This window comes from Vidua chalybeata, chromosome 4, assembly GCF_026979565.1.
Source record: "Vidua chalybeata isolate OUT-0048 chromosome 4, bVidCha1 merged haplotype, whole genome shotgun sequence".
In the NCBI taxonomy this organism is placed as follows: domain Eukaryota; kingdom Metazoa; phylum Chordata; class Aves; order Passeriformes; family Viduidae; genus Vidua; species Vidua chalybeata.
Genome location: NC_071533.1, coordinates 18,837,158 through 18,855,258, shown reverse-complemented (window position 1 = coordinate 18,855,258; position 18,101 = coordinate 18,837,158). Strand labels below are relative to the sequence as shown.

The following is an 18,101-nucleotide window of genomic DNA, read 5'->3' as shown; positions in this document are numbered from 1 at the left end:
CTTCTTTTAAAAGCTGCACTTCAAGATAGGTTCACTACTTGCAGACAATTGCAACTTTAAATTTCAGAAGGGAGTTCACACCCTAGAAGTACAAATGGATACTTTGTACCTAATTGAAGGCAAGGGTAGGGAAAAAGGGAAGAACCAAGCCAACACATATTTTGGAGACTCCATTCCCATGAAATGGCTATGTAGAAATTGACCTAGCACAAAACTCCAGTGAATAACACTGCACTTGCTCTACTTCTCAGCACCAGCTGGATCTGTTATGAGTCAAGGCAGAAACGAAGTAATGTTTTGTGACAGAAAGAAAATCCCATTACTAGGAAGTCAAAAGTGAAATGTGCCATTGATTTCATGCAAAGTGAGAATGCCAAGTGATTTGGTGAAATATTTTTTAAGATGTTCTAGAAGCTCCTCCATCCAATAGCAATTTCTCTGATTAAAGGCAGTGTTATGCTCAGATGCATTTAATAGTCTTTTTTCCTGACCCTGTGTAATAACTATGAAAAGACTGCATCAAAATTTTACAGTTGTCAAGGAATTGGTTGGTTGCATGGGTTTCATTTTTACACTTTACCCCCAGGATAGGAGCTCCATCTATTCTGGATCAGATCTCCTATTAAAATCCACTGTGCTACAAAAATGAAGTTTTCCTCTGCAGCTATCACCGAAATCATTCATCAAACCCTACAAATTGTCAGAAGGGTTAGAAGGAGCTCCTGCAGCAAAATAAGTTCAGGAGCCCTGTTGGGTGTGTTTCCCTATGCATCTAGACAGGCAATCATTAAAAACACAAGACTAGAAAGCACACATTTTTATCGTGAAATAACTTCTATTGTGGATAAAAAAGTGTATTTCAAGGGAATGGGAAATGCCATGTGAGTAGCCCTGAAGTAATTTCAAAGGTGCGGAAAGACCTGCCTTCCAGACAGATCACTTTGAGTAACACAGTGAGCTCTATGATAATTCCAGCCCTATCTGCAGGAGTCTATGGAAATCACATCCTTGTAGCTTGATAACAGACACATGGGATGGAACACAGGTATAACTAATTTTTCTTCTGGCTTTTGCTCTGTTCACATCCAACCTGGACTCTACATATTAAAAACCACGTATTATGCATCTTACTAGGCACAATTCCCAATGTGCAGTGTTTTGAGGGAGACCCTTACAGGAGGGATGAGCACCACACAGTTCATCTCATAGGAATGCTTTGCTGGCAAGAAAGGTGATACAAAAATAACTTAAAGATTGGTTTTAAACTATTTCAGAACAATCCACGAACACTTCAGACAACAAAGATGCCATGCCTGCCATCATGAAGATACAGCTCTTTATATGTCAAAGTTACTATTTTGCAATTTCTCGTACTTAGTAATATCAACCAATTGACTCCTTCTGAAAGCAGAAAAAAAGGAGGAGTAGATGAGATAGACACAAGGCAGGCTGGAAGAGAGGACAGTCTATCAGAATTTCTATCCCATATGTTCACTTACCAAACTCAGCTGGTGGAGCTAAGAAGTGAAAAAAAGGAGATGAATGGCTACCCACTTCTCAGCAAAAGTCAAATATCTAAACCCTTCAAGTTTTATTTCCCAATAGAGTGAGCACCTGCTCAATGGAATTAGGCTGAAGTGCTACAAAAGTGTGAGAAAGCTATAGGTAGAGCTTTCACACTGGCAATATCAGACAGAGGATACTTTACAACATTCCAGCAAGGTCTGGGGCTTCTACTAAACCTTTAGACATTAAGATGTCTGAAAAAGTTATGTCTCTGCAAATTCAATTACCAGTGAATTGTGACATCAAATCAAAAGGTGAAACAAAGCTTAGCAAGCACAGGTTAATAAACTTCAAGGTAATACAAAAACATTCCCTATCAAGGAGTAGCGTTTTGATAGTAAATAATTTATCTATCTCAAAATATTATATGAATGCAAAATAATCATATTTGTTTCGATAAGAATGTATAAGCCAATATTTCACTTGGCGATCCTAACAGCAACAGCTCTCCCTAAACAGGCATATGGCAGAGATTTCACTGAACATTTTCCTATCCAGAGCTCTTTGTATAGAAGGCAGGTGTTGCCCTCTCAGCAGCTATCAGGTGATCTATTTTAACCTTTTCTTCCTCTTCCTTAGATCCAAAAGACCTTTATTTCATTATACAAAGGAACAATTAAAGATTACTAGAGTTCCCAAACAGCTACAATAGCTGGCCTTTGAAATTCTAGTCAATTTTGAAAGACTCTAATCTTTGAAAGGCTGCATTCTCCAAGTATTAAAGACAAAGCGTAAAGACCATGGCTAAGCTTGCAAGATGAAAACAGAGCAAGAATAAAAAAGAGGAGGTTAGCATATCTGGAACACTCTACGCCAGACCTCTTTATTTCCAGTCAAGTTTCTCAATCAATCAGCTACACTCCCAGAAAAATGTAATGTCTTTCCTTACACATTAAGCTACAAAAGAAAAATGCAGGCATAAAATCATATATACTTCCAGCAAGCACCTTCTGCACTACGCTGATATCTGGCCTGCTGCACTGCCTATTAACATCTCAATTTATCAGTGCTGCAGAACAAATGGGGAAGAACAAAGCATGAAAACTTGCTTTTACATCTTGATTTTCACTCTTATTTGGGGACATGGAAGTAAGCAGACATTAATTTCTTGGTTCAATATTTTTAGAACATTGCTGCAGGAAAAATGACCTGGGTGTGGGGAGAAAGGAGAATATTGAAGTTAAACAAAGAAATAGAAGGAAAAAAGATCTAAAGGTTCCTGGCTAGAAGGACAGCGCAGTAAAAGACATTTTAAAGAATAACAGCACCCTCATTGATAAAAGTCCCTGAGCAAGGGACAGCAGGGATCTCTGACAGCTTTTTCCAGGGAATTACTCATGCCAACCAAACTTGGCTGACCACCTCAGCTGACAAAGCCTGTGTATACCCCGGAAGAAAAAGGATAGAAGTGAAGATCATGGCTCCAGAAAATTGCCCAGGCTCTTCCAGACCAAGGGCAAAAAGGATTAAAAAAAATTTAGTTATCTCCCTTTATTACATTTACCTACACTAACAGATTTTAGAACTACCAAATATGATCTCTGAGTAACAGTGGGTGGGATATGAAGTGTTTCCTTGTAGCAGATCTAGTCCATTTTAAGTTAGATTTTTTTTTTTTTCTTGCACCAGTGCGAGCTAAGATGCATTGGGAAGACCAGTCTTTATCACAGAGCATCTTAAACAGGTTTGACATGCTTGGTGGAAAGAAGGAATAGTTCATCCTGTCTTAGAAAGTAGACTGGTCTAGGTGACCTTTTGATAATGCTGTCAACCTGCCATTCCAAATACATTTGGGGTCAGAAATCACAACCTGGGTCAAGGATATGCTGACAAATGTCTGCAGGTTGAAACAAAAATTCAGCCTCTGACCTCAATCAGCACTGGAACCAAGACCATAAAAACCAGGTATTTTATGATGTGGCTGTCCCTGCAGTATAAAAAAGGGCATTGAAGCCTTGCCAGCTGACTCATCACATGGACAAGGACTTGTTGGTCATCAGGCATGGATTGCAAACAAGGACTCAGTGCTTAAAGGCTAAACTACTTCCTAATCTAGTCAGGCACTCTGTTCCTCTCCTTACATGAGTATTGATTGTGATATTTTCTTAGAGTAGGTTTCCCCACCTCTCATTAAAATAGGGTTCTTTTCTAAATGCTCCCTCTTTGTGTCTTGTTTGCAAACTCACTGATGCCGAATAATTTCCTTCTAAGGAGCTCATGAATAAAATATGAAGATTTTAAGTCCAGGACTCTTTGATGTGTTTTCCAGCATTAGGAGTTCAATCAGTTCTCTGCAGTTGCCCCTTTGAAGTTTCAACTGGGCATTTTCTTCCTCAAAAAATAAGACAGCCTTCAAAAGGACAGAAGTTTAAGATATACCATTTATTTTGGTTTTATTCTTGATAATCGTTTAGAAGTTAGAGAACAGCACAAGGATCAGAAAAGGAAATAATAACCATTAAAAAGGGTTACCTTTGGGGAAAACATGGCTTTATGAACCTACATGGACCTTTTGACTTATCCCATTTCCATACCTACCAACATCAATGCAATTACTTAAAACACAAGGCAGACCTCAAGTTATTCACAGAAATGTAGAGCAACAATCATTCCAAGGAAGGGCTCTACCTCTTAACTTGGTGCAAGTTAAGAGACCCAGGAGCAGTGAGTAATTTCAGAAAGACACACTAAAGGAAAAAAACCACTACATTTTGCTATGTTCCTGCTTACATAGAAATACTGCCCTTTGTATGTACTAGTGCTCATAATGTGTTATGCTGCTTCTTAGTTTTGTTAGGTTCCAGAATGAGATGTGATTGTTCAGAGCCTGAGCAGCTCCCACAGCTTAAACACCCATCTCCTTGAAGAAGTGCATTAGTGCCTTGCAGTGACATTCATCATAAGGCACTGTGGAACTCAGAGAATACTTTACCCAAAGCACTCCTATGCAGTCATCCTAAGCCCAGAAATAAAATAAATTTGCTTTAATTCTCTTTCTACAGACATCATTGTCTGCCAATTTTTCTTAAGGAATTCTTCCTTCAGAAGATAAAATTTCCTCACAAGAAGACATGGTCTTTTATACTCTGCACTAATTGCTTTTTTCAAACCATATCCTAAAGAAGTGACTTGTGCAATTTCTGTAGTTGTGGTCTTTTGCACCAATGACATGATTCAAGTATGTCCAACTTAACATTACAATAGCCTGCAGTATGCTGCACTTAATATTCAACTCCACACAGCTACAAAATTAGTCAAATAACAAGACTAATTTGTGTTGGACTCTGTAAGGCTTCAGTATCAGCATCACTGGTAGACAAATTAGGTATTTTTCTGCCTGCAACATCTTAATACTCATTGTTTTGCTCACAGGTGGATTCATGGAAGCAGCAAGAGAAATCAAACTTGAACACACACATCTCCAGAATACCATAACTCTTCTTATGTCTCACACAGAGACATCTACCCTGATTCCAACACATATTTCTGCTTTCACTCAGCCATGTATGGGAATCTGGGGTCTTACCTTCTAATAATCTCCTCAATAAGGATGGGTTTGTACAGATGCAGTGAAGTAAAATGCTAGATCCCCCTAAACACATATGCATAACACCAATGATCAAGTACCACAAGGAAAGTCAGCCTCTCTCTGCCCCAGTCCCACCTGGATTGTAAAGCACCTGGATTAAACAGTCCAATAATACTCCAAATCCAGCACGAACATGATCTCACAGCATCACCACCTTCTGCTGGGTATCTGCACCTGCATCTTCTTTGCAGAGACGCAGATGCTCAGACCCAAAGCCAGCAATGTACATTGTTGAACTTCACTACTTCAGCCAAATGGAAATTGAAAATAAAGCAAGCCTTTGAGTACACCAAAGAAACCCAGGCTTATTTAATAGTAGAATATTAGAAATTAGGCGTTTTACTCTCCCTGGCAAGAGACAATTTTATTGCAGCTTAAAAAGGGCAGTCACACCATTTGTAAGAAGCTGAGGGAGATCATCAGCTCTGCAGTGAACAAATACATTCAAATAAATAGTTTGATTAGAAATGAGGATGTTGTATTCTTGACCTAATTTTGCTTCTTTAGTGGCTATGGATGCCAAATTACACTGTGCAAATGGCACACAATTTATTCTCTTACATGTAACTGAAGCAAGGTTTAGAAATCACTTTTTATGTAAGATGTTTAGCAATTCTCATTTTTTGTACTTTTTATCTGTAGTTTAAAATGAATGAAGATTACTTTAACTACATTATATTAGACAAAGAATAAATAAAACTAAGGACTACTGAAAGATTATTTTGATACATTTTAACCATTTAAATAGTCTGGATATGCTAGTAATGTGCATTTTATAACAATTTTCTTAACTCCTTGGATAGGAATATGTAAGTAGAAAAATTCTCTTCAGGCATAAATACACTTAAAGTGGTTATTACAGCTTTTAAAAAAATTGCAGTTATTTTACATGCACTTAGCTGAAAATAGTATCCAAAGCATTGTCAGACTCCTGTTGCTGTGGCAACACATTGTTCATGATTTGCTGTCTGAAGCAACAAGAAGTCTCAAATATTGAATTAAACACACTTAAGTCCAGCACTTAGATTTGGCCACCATGTCCCAGTTGAAAGCTAGTTTTTTTTAAATTCTACTTAGAGGTGCCTTCTCACTGAGAGCCAAACTATTACTTAACATACTGAGAGCAAAAGTCTTCCCAGATATTAAGAAGAAGGATTGTTTAACACTCTGTGGAGCAGCACTACAGAAAATAACAAAGAGGGATTTGCTTTCAGTTGCCATGGCAGGATGGGGTAGAAGTCAGCAAGAGGTATTGCTCCTTAGAGTGATGCCACTCTGCTTGGGGAAGATAAGTCAGGAACTTCATTCCCGTTTCAGCTGCACCAAATCATTCCACTGACCTCTGTTTAGCTCCCAACAAGTGATATTAGGACAGTACTTATGCTTTGCAGCAGAACACCCCGCCTCTCCATGCCAGCTGTGCTGCTCCATTGGATGCTTTCCTTTCTCCCAGGCAGAGCAGCCTGGGCCACAGGGTGCAAAAGCAGCAAGAGATGTCTCCTTCAAAGCAGGGCAGCTTGATGCACCTAGTACCAGCACTGCATAAACAATGCCAGAGATGGGGAAGAAGCAGAACACTGCTCAAAGCTCCATCATGTGCCACCTTAAAATTAATCCTGAAAAACAATCTATTAAGCACAGAATGTACGTAGCATTTCTGAGCAAAGGAATATGGTCTGACCATCACCACTGCCCTCGCTTTCCTTAGTAAACTTCAGTATTTGGCTGTTTGTAATCCATCTGTCAACAATTTCACACAATAAAAACACTAGGTAAATTTACAATTAATTAATTCACACATTTTCAGGAAATTCTCCACAGTTCTGGGGAGCATGTGCTTTCCATACCTATACTCTTCTGCATAACTCTCTTCTGGGTGGCTGGATAACAAAATTGTATGCAGCAAGTTACCTGTATCCAGGAGACACAAAAAGCTGAGTTTTGTTTTACTCTGACACTGTCCTTAAGGGAAGCATGATTATGACCCCTGATTATTGTGTTCTGTGCTCCAAGTGAGAATATTAAGTTCAATGTGCTTGTATTTTAATTTCAGCTATAACAATTAGCAACTGCCCTACTTTGGACCTGAACTTCCTAAAATACAGAAATGTAGACTTGCCAGCTAATCAGACATCATTTCCCTGTGTCTAAACAGAAGGGAAACATTCCCTCTATGAATCACCTGTGGTGACTTTGATTTATTTTTCATTAGCTGCAAAATGACTATCTAATACCTAGCTACCAGCATAGATGGCAAATGAGGCTCCCAGGAAAGCATTTATTTAGTTCACACAACTTCACAAGGCAGAAAGTTACTATGGTTGGAAGAATGTCAAAGAAACACATCATTAAAGCCAAATTTCCAATATAATTCATTCACCAGAGGGAAGTAAAAATACCTCTCTGAATTTTACATCCTCTTATTCCTTCAAAACCATCTGCATATACCAGTGATTGGGAATAAAAGGAAAGACCACTGACAATAAGAAGGTGATGATCTTCCTGCAGGTCTTGTGGGGGCATTTAACAATTGCAACAAAACAAATTCTGATGATCACAGCCTGATCCCAAGCCATGCTTACTCACCCACTGCCTTCAGTGGGCCTGGCCCAAGATCTCAATAGCTGTCCTTAAAACGAGCTGCCAGTCGCTTCATTGTACATTGCTGCCTTTGGCTAATTAGGCAGTAGGATCAGAGAAATCCCAGCATCAAAAAAAACCCAAAGAATGACCAACGTACCATAAAAACTTGCCCAAAGAAAACCTTCCTGAAACATGCAAACCACACTTCTTTCAAGAAAGGGACAAGAACTCATGGGGGGAAAAGTACATGTCCAAAATATTTTCAATATATTGTGTGCTACCTAATTTCCTATACCTTGCTGATAGTGGCAATGATTTGCTGTGACTAGTTAAAACAGAAGGACATGAAGCTTTTCTTGAGTATGAGATTACTGCTCAGTCTCTATTACAGAAAGCCCAAAAATATGAGGGGAAATGCTTTTAAGAGCTGCATCAAAATCTTCCAGAAAGTGATCCATTTTTGGGTGGGCATGCTCATATGATAAAGGAGAGCAGGAATATATCCAAAGAAGCACAGAACAGTCCAAATAAAATCAATCAAACAAGAAAGCTTCAAGTAAATGCTAGTGTGTATTTTTTTTAGATTGACTGTGTGGAAAAGAATAGAGAAGCCTTGGACCTTTGACATTCCCACCAGTTGATTCTTTGTCCTGCTTTTGATTCTGCCTATATTTGGGCATTCAGGCACAGGCTTTTCATTTTCTGGCAAGAATCAAGACTGAATCAATCAGTAATAGCTTTCACCTTTAGTTCTCTTCCCTCCTTCCTATAACAGCCTGCAAACCATTGAAATTTAGTCAAGAAAATAAGTCCTCTGCAACTTCTCTAAAATTTACCTTAAGCATGGAGAGCTCTAGCTGGGGGGTAGCTCTTTTTTATTAGAATTTTTAAATAGATTAGAGCCAATTATTTTGTGGAAGAGCTATGGTATCAGTCTAAATTAATCCCATGTCCATCCTTGAAATATTGGTACTTTTCCTCACATTTAGAAACCCCTTTTTTATGCTACCTTCAAGCTCTCTGCAAACATTACAGCATGGCCTGCTCATCCTGGACTTCAGCTGGCTGCTCTCCACCTCATGCTGTATCTCCCCTACCAATTTCTTCTCCTTCAAACAATTTTTTAGGTACACTTTTCAGTGTGGGAGGAAGGGCCCATGCACTGTCTCAGGTCACTTGGTGGATCAGAGGTTTGAAGAACTGATTCCATGTATTGTGTGAGCAGATGTTCGAAGGAAGAAAGGTTCAAACCACCAAACCCTTTGGGGAGGGAGGGAAAGGTGCCTTGTGAAAGAGGAAGTTTCACATCTCAAGGAACCTGACATCACAGCTTGAGTTCATTTTACAAAGGGATTTTCAAGACAGTCTGGTTTCATGGATAGTGGGGAGCTTCAAGGGCAAAACACTTCCCCATGCTGTTACAGTGGCAGTACTTAGCATCTATGACAGCAGTAGTCCCACCCTGAGCTATGGGACAGGGATTTCTCTAACCCTGGGAACGGCAGCTACTTTTGCAGTTGGGAAACGTGCAGATAACATGTCATGCCACACACCTGAAGGATTAAATTCTCTTGGGTCATAAATAGCAACCTCACTTTTCCTTGCTTTGCCTCTCAGCAAGCCAGTGCCAGGTTACCCCTTCTCAGGGCAGTATCAGTGATGTTCTCCATTCAGCTGCACTTCCCACTCTGCTTTCCTGCTGGAGAGCCAGCCTTGCCACCACTGTGTTTGCTGGCATCCATTCACTCCCCTATTCTAACAGCACTTCCTGACTTCACTTCAGCTCTAGGAAAAACATAAAAGAATTTTGTGTCCAAATGCTATCCAAATATTTATATTTTGCTTATATAGTTTAGTTAATGTGAAATCACTACTAGCTCTTCTATTCGGTTCAAATAATGAAGTCATCCAGAATAGATTTTCTATAAAGCTTAGCTCTCATTTCCATGCCTCTGAAAAGCTGCCTTTTTAAAATGGTGTTGTTTACAGCAATCATTGGAAGCTGCACACTTTTCAGAATCCAATCTTCAGTTCCACGGAATGTTTCAGTATTACTATAGCTCATGTGCCCATGGAGTAATATTACTTTTCTCCAGTGAACACACTACCAGCTATTTAGCTCTTGCAGTATTATCTTCTAAGAGCCTGAAAATACCAAAACAAGGATTCTGTATCACTTATTCAGTATTGGGATAACATAATTAAAAGGCCACACATTAAAAAGAATATAGTTTGGGGTCAGATTTGGAGGTTTTCATCTTTTTCCATCCCTTCTCACCTCCTTGAGAAATTATCAGGTATCACGTAGGAACAATATTACTGAAAAGGCATAACAAATTTCTATCTGTGTGGTGAGATTTAGATAAGGTCAAGTGATTTACTGATTTATAATGATTTATTGATGTATTCTAAATTTCAAATTCCAGTTTTGATGGCCAGGTATCTGACAGCCCTGGGTTTAGTATCACAAAGACTGTTTCTAGAAGTCTGTATTTTTGTCATTCTTTTCAGAGATTAAAGACTCTTTTTAAAGTTGCCTTTCAAGACAGATATAGAAACACTGGAGTGTGTCCAGGAAAGGGCTAATGGATATTGAAATATGCCGAGGACATTGGGATTGATGAGGATGAAGATGAGAAAGCTTAGAGGAGATATTATGTGTGTGTGTGTACCTGACAGAAGCAGGGAGAAGGATGGTAAATGAGACAGAGCCAGACTCTTCCCAATGGAACTCAGTGACAGCACAAGATGCAATGGACACAAATGGAAATATAGGTAATCTCTTTTAAACATAGGAAAATACTATTTTATTGTCAGGGTGATAAAATACTGGAACAGCCTGCCCAAAGAAGTTTTGGAGTCTCCAGTCCAGGAGATATCCAAAATCCAACTAGGGCAAACTCAGAAGTCCTTTTGATCCTTAGGTATTTTGCAGCTGTGACTCATGAGCAATCACAAACTACCTGCTTCAATATTTTTTTCATTATTTTTTCCCCAGGAAGTAAATCAACAACAGGACACAGATAACTATTCTTTATGAAATCAAAGACACTCCCACAGCAAGAGAAACCGCATTTATCCACAGAAAGAAGTATTCAAAACTAATTTCTCACAGTCAAAACCTGAAATGTGTCTATTCTTAGAATACAAAAAGGGAAAAGACAGACTATTCCATGAAAAGCTGCAAAAGAACAGAAAAAACAAAGATTTTATACCATCCCTGGCAACAAAACTGACTCTGAAGACTATTTGTATGTCTGCAGAGCTATAGCTATTTGCTATTCAATTCCTTCTTACCCACCATTTTCCCAACTTACATTCTACATTTTTCTCCTCATTTCAAATACAAGAATCCCTCCAGAAAATCCTCTTTACTGAAACTCACAGCACTCAGACCCAAGGGGCCCTGTTGCCTACGGAATATTGAATGCCAGCAGGCTGTCAGACCTCACCCACACCTTTCTTGTTCTTCACAATACCTTCAGAGCAGTTTGCAGTGTAAGCCTCAATAACAGCAGCTTTTCCCAATTTTGTCTATCTTCCTGCTGAGAGATTCAAAATATATATATTAAAAAAGCAATATGCCACGCTTGTGAAAAGAAAATTATGAGTCTCTTTCAAGTAAATTAGAAAAATACTTGAAACATCATACTTCTTGTTCCAAGCTTTGGAATAGTAATAACAGAAAATAGAGATTTTAGATATATTGGTCACTCCCTGCTAATCTGCACCTCCCTTAACTCCACTGCAATTTCATTTCATTTTGCAGCTGCATAGTGATTCTTATTTTCTTAAAAAGGGTGTGATCCCACAGAGAACAAGCTTTTCCCTAGCAATTTCTCTTATTCAGCATTTTCACTGGGTCAGTATTTTGACTGCCTTGCTCTTTTTATATAGATGCAATGCAAAATTACTGAGAAGTTAGATAGTCCTCCAGATTCTATTATTTTCAGATCCTATCATTTTTACTTTATGCTTCTGGGATTTTTATATCCTTAGATGTACTGAGACAGAAATAATATTTCTGTGAAAGTGAGGACCAGTTTCTTTGCTCTCCACTCACAGCTAATATTTGTTTTGTTTCAGCATTTGTGGCTCTTCCAGGATCAGATTATTAAAACCAACTGGTTTTAATTGCTTGATTCCTAGAAAACTGGAGATGTTCAAAATACTATCAACTCTTCTGTAAAGTTTATGACAATAATTCCTGTGTTAATTGGTGGAAAATTAATTGTTCTTCATAAAAGGACTTCCATTTATCTTTTGATTCACATTGGAAGTAGGTGACAAAGGCTTCTATCTGCAATCTAAATCTTGTTCTCTCTTGCAAACAAGACCACACATCTTGTCAGTTCACACATTGACTAATACAATTCCACACTGGCAGGTCTCCCAGACAGCACAGTAAGAAAATGTCAGCTGGTCCACTGTAAGTCTGCTGAGTTAATCATCAGTTCAAAATGTCACCATCCTATTTCCTTCCTCCTTGTCTTGATTTCCTTCTCATAAAGTTTCAAATGAACTTTAAAAACTCTGAGAACGACCCTCCATTGCATCAGGGTATAAGAAACGGTTTGGAAATGAGTAATCCAGAAGTGCAGTGAGGGGTCCACTGAAATTTCACACCAATATAAAGTAACCAGCAGAAGTCCTCAGTGCTGTTTAGGTTCTCATGCCACCCCCAATGTTTGTCCCCTACCATGTGAGCTCTCAGCCTGGTACACAGGAGACCCACATAGGTAAGGAGCTCTGCATTTGCAGAGGGTAGCAGGGTAGCACTTCACCAGTGTGTGGTTTCACTTTGGTCAATTATATTCACAATTATAAGTGATATTTTATTTCTTTTTCTTTTCCCTTTATATAACTTCAACGGTTTGACATCAAATCTTCTGGGTTGTTTCTAGAGTGGAAAATATTAAGTATAGACATGCATATGCAAAAGATTTTAAAGCAACAAACCCTCAGGGAAAGGGGAAAAAAAAAGGCATACTGCACCATCACAGCAGGTTACTCACCTTGGTGTGTAATTGTTTTCTTTTTCAAAAAAGCCTATTTGCTTTTTTCAAATTACAGATGCAGAGTGATACTTACTAACACTTAAGCTTCCTTAAAAATACGGAGTGACAGCGGTGAAAAGTCTGCTTTTCAGGTGAGACAATAAATTAACAGGATAGCTTTCTGCTAAGAGCTCAAGTCCTTCCTGCTTTTCACTCTCATCGAAATCACCACTGATCTTTTAGTCCATCTATAGTTGATCTTCACATGTGGATGCACAAAAGCGTAAGGCTCTTGTTTCAGCATGCTTATAAGGTAAGATACCCACATAGACTAGATCTGACAGCACTGGGAGCCTTCCCATGTGTTTTGGTAAGAGTAGCTACACCAAATAAGGGGAAAGATTCCTTCTTTCTCTAGACCAGACAGTTTTTTTTCTTGGGTTTTGCAGACAACCAAAACCAAGTTGCTGAATTGCATCCCACTTCAGAGATGCTGCTGCTACTTTTTTTCTTTTTATTATTATTAATTTTATAGTCCTTAAGGAGGCATCTCTTTCATTAAATTTCCCCTGGCAGTCATGTAAAGGTTTATTATATACAAAAACGTGAAAAGCTGCTGCCCTGTTTTCAATCTGACACTTTAAAACTTCAGTGGTTGCCTCCAAGCTGCACTTTCTCTTCCAACATTAAAATAAGTGAAGGATCCTTATTCACCTCCTGTGTCCCACTTAAGGTTTCACAGACCTCCTTGTCACACCCTCCTCTTACTGCCTGCTCTCCTGACCATTGTGCACCAACATGGAAGCCTGTCCATGCTTTCCTTCTATATCCCTTTGGAGATAAGGGGACCAGACTGCACAGTCAAAATCTAAGTGCACCACAGACTTAAAGAGCACATGGTCGACATAGGACAATAGAATGGTTTGGGCTGGAAATAGCCTTAGAGATCACTTAGTTCCAACCTGGCCTTTAACACTGACAGGGATAGGGCATTCATAACTAGCTTTGGCAACCTGTTCCAGTCTCACCACCATTATAGCGCTTCTTCCTAATGTCTCACCTAAACCTACCCTCATACAGGTAAAAACCATTGCCACTTGTCCCATCGCTACATGCCCTTGCGAAAAGAACCTCTACAGCTTTCTTGTAGGCCTCCTTTAGGTACTGGAAGGGATCCTAAGTTCTCCCAAGAGTCTAATCTTTACTAGGATGAAAATTCCCAACTCTTTCAGCCTATCTGCAGAGGAAATGTGCTCCAGCAACCTGTGTTTGTGACCCTCTAGACCAGCTCCAAAAGGTCCACTTTATTCCCCATCTCTCATCTGATAATTAATTACTAACAGCTGAGATCCATTTTTGGTACTACTATAACTTAATATTACAATCCCAAACATACTTCCTGTGGAGTAGCAGCCAGCCCAGAATCTATCATTATATGTGTAAGTTCAAGTTATTCCCTCTCTCAACACCCAAATACCCACTTATCAACATTATGCTCGTAACAATTTGCAGTAATTTGTAAGAACAGAAAGCCTAACTTTGAATAAAGCTATTTTAAAAACGCTGTAGTGGTTTTGGAAAGGAACATTATGTTACTTGCTTTTAAAGATTAATCCTGCCTTTAAAGGTACAATCACTTTTACAACTCTAGTCCCTTAAGTGATAGAATTAGCTATATCCTCAAGAGCCACATCCCCAGAGTACTAAAATACAATTTTTCCTTGCTACGCTTTTTACATATTTTTTTTTTGTTATTTACAGAAAACATGGCTGAAAAATTGGGTGGAGAGGATAACTGTGTGGACAAAACAAGTCTTGCCAAATTATTCTCTATGTTTTCAAACTGGAATTAAAATATTAATTTAATTGCTATTTAGTAAAAAAACCTACCTTGAGGACTTTCTATGCCTTGTCCGATTTCCTGCCCTCCCTTAATGCAATGACTTGAATGTAAAATGCATGAGCAGTGCAGGAGCTACACACATACAAGGCTCCCTCTCTCTCAACAGGAAGGTTGGCTGATGCATTCCAGGCAAGATTGCAGGTCTGTGCTTGGGTTTGGCATCTGGCAGACATGTGTTTGGAGCCCTCAGTCTGAAAGGACAGTTTGCACAGCAGCAGTGCTCAAACATTCTTCTCTGGGCAACAGACCCATGGCAATTGCTTAGGAAGCAATCCTGACACCATTCAGGGGGGTAGAGCAAAGTGGAAGCAAATAATCAATATCCATTCTCAGTTAAACAGTTGTAATCCCAACTATTCCCTGGAGAAATCCCCATCTCAGTGCCAATTCCATAAGTCTTTGTGCCTTTACAACCCCTCCTCCCACTCCTAACTTACACTGTACTCACTCACACCATTTATTGACCACAACAAGGTCCCAGAGAGGTGAACTCTCTAGGCAGCATTTATTTAACAGACAGATGGGAAATTCTGTAAGGGTGGCTTCTCACAGTTTCTGTTCCAGCTCAGTGCTGGGGCTGAGGCAAAAGAGATCCTGAGACAGAGCTAGAGCTGCAACCTGATTAATGACAGCCAGCCAAGAAAAATCACATAGAATTACAGATTCTACCACAAAAATGCTATATATTCATTCTTTTAATGACCTATAGATCATCATAGATTCTACCACCTGCTTCTAGATAAATACCTGGAAAAATTCCAAGGTGCAGAGCTTGATGTGACCACCCTCACCAGAGCCCTTGCTGACATGGTTGATCTGTTACTACTCCATGTCTGTTGCCTTGCCCAGCCCAGCTGTGAGGATGGATCTGTTCAGTCATACTTTCCCAAAAGCTAACTAGCCCGGACCTGCAGCAGAATAAACCAGCACATGTGCCAGGACACAACCCTCTTGCCTAGCACTAGGGCTTCAGAGTGTGGCCACACCCCAAAATGTGTGTGCTGTTTCATGTCACGGAGTGCTGTACTGTCCTAGAACAGAAGAGGGGGTAGAACATGCCAATAGCTGTTGGACATTTCCTAAAAAGTCCAAGAAACAGATGTATGCACAAAAAGGAAGGAGTCCGAGCTGTTCAGGATAGGAAAAAAAGCAAAAACTAACTCCAAAGGGCTGCAGAAAGATTTTGTTATACTGAGTAAATGGAGGATAAAGTTAAGGTTGAAGAAATGTAAAGTGATGCACATAAAAAGCAATCCTAACTTCATATTCACAACAACAGGGTCTGAACAAACTATTACCTCTCAGAAAAGTGAATTCAGAATTAAAAGAGAGAGTTCTATTAAAACACTCAGTGAGCGGCAGTTAAAGTGTCAGACAAAATACAGATAACAAAATAGAGAACAAAACAGAAAATATCTGTAAAAATCCAAAGCGACACTGACTTTGAATACTGCTTGAAGGGTTGGCCTCTTCCCAAATCTTAAAAAATACTCTGTAGAACTAGAAAGGAAAAGAAAAACCAGAGGCATGATATACCTTTAAAACAAGGAACAACTGGATTGCCTACAGCTTTTCAGCCTAAAATACAAGAGGGATGATATGATATGGGTTTAAAATAAAAAAAAGCTATTAAAAATCAATTTGAAATACATATGGACTTTTTTGCTGTAAGAGACAGTCTGAAAAGCAGCAAGCCACATCAGAGGGCAGTAGGTTCAAAACAAAAAGCTACAATTCCCCCTGCAATGCACAGTCAAGATGTAAAGGTTATTACTACAGGATTATGTGAATATCAAAATTTTATTTGGCTTCAAAGAGCAGTTGAACATTTTTATAGAAGGCCAATGAATTAAAAGTCATTAGATGAGAATTGCACCTTGGCTCCAAGCAATCTCTTAGTTCCAGGCTGACAGAAAGCACATCCCAGGGAAGCACCACCACTCACCCTCCACTTGCTGCTACCCCAGGCACATGTTCCTGCAAGACATGTTGTTTAATTTGGCTAGGTCATTTTTATGCTCTCAGGGAAACTGCATTACTCAATGAAGTCAGCAAAGTTCTGCAGCTTGCATCAACAAAAAGCACAGAGTGAAGAGAACTCTGTCACTCGAGAAAAGCCTCAGTTCTTTGTGCCCCTGAAGCCAACAGGATGAAGAGTAGCTGTTTTTCAGTGATTAATCATGGGCCACAAAGATGTTCTTAGTCACAAACTCATATTTCAGCGCCAGTTACAAATAACTTAGGTAACAACTAGTTAATTGATAATCCATTAATATTCACCATTCAATAAACATTGCTATTGAGTTGAGTTGACAAGTTATTTCTCCTAATTTCTTTCAATAGTCTGTCTTCTAGAGTTCCATAATTACAAATGACTTAGTCCTAATTATAACAGCTATTATTTGCTATTAACTGGCAATCATTTTACAAATCAGGTATTAAAGCAGCTATAAAGTAACTTGTGCATATTTTATTATTCAATTTAAGATAATAACCTGTGACATTCTGTGCCTTTGCAAATGCCATCTGGAAGAGCATGTAAATTCTCACTACATCTGACATCAAAAAAATTATACTTTTTCCAACACTTTACCTTCACTTTTAACCAACTGCAGCAAAGCAAAATATTTTATTATCTCACCACAGACTTCAATGTGGATAAGGGTCTTGAACTGGAAGTTTGAAATGCTGCACATAAGGGCACATAATGTCTGTTACTGTAAAGTTGCCTGAAGCAAACCAAGCACGTCAAGCACTCACTGCTAGTGAGCTTTGTCTCATTTGACATGTCCACACTGTGCAATGGAAACAATTGCAGAGACCTCAGCTACTGTCTCATCCACTTCAGCTCACACCAGGACCAGGTATTTGACTGCCACTGCCAATTTACCCCCTCTTTTCTTTCCTGTTGTCAAGAAGCTTGGACTACATGAGACAAAAAGGCAAGACCCATTTATTCCAACTCTCCTGATCTGTCTTTCAATATTAAGAGAGAATACAACAGCAGCTCCACAATTTAACAGCAGACAAGAGAGAGAATTACATGACACACACCAGCTGGCTGTGCCTACATGCAGGACACATGGGGCCTTGGGTACCTTGTCTGCAGAGCACACTTTTATCAGTGTCCCATGTTCCTGAATGCCTGGGCTTCTTTTGGAAGGAAAACCCTCACAAGAGTTCTTTCACACTTCATCTTTGTCTTCAGAATACTGGCTGAAATTTGTTTAAGCTTAGTCAAAGGATGCACTGGGGAAGAGAACAGTTACTGCACCTGCAGCCAGTGCCTTGTGAAAAAGCTGGGAGCCAGCTGGGTATAAGCAGATCTGTCCTCTGGGAGCCTGCTGCTAACAGTGATTTGCTGCTCCTACATGCTCAAATGCCAAGTGTTATTTAGGCTTTGCACAGGAATGAAATGAAAACAGAAAAAGGAACAGCAAAAAGGGATTTCAGGCTTGTCTCC

At 39.3% G+C, this 18,101-nt stretch overlaps 1 long non-coding RNA gene across 1 annotated transcript in view; it reads right to left on the bottom strand.

Moving 5' to 3' along the window:
- Positions 1-11,285, bottom strand: part of LOC128787552 (uncharacterized) — a 47,546-nt gene extending 36,261 nt beyond the window's left edge. The window contains exon 1 of the long non-coding RNA XR_008430738.1: positions 11,218-11,285. This is a non-coding gene — a long non-coding RNA (uncharacterized LOC128787552). The remainder of the gene's footprint in view (positions 1-11,217) is intronic.
- Between the last annotated feature and the right edge of the window lie 6,816 nt (positions 11,286-18,101).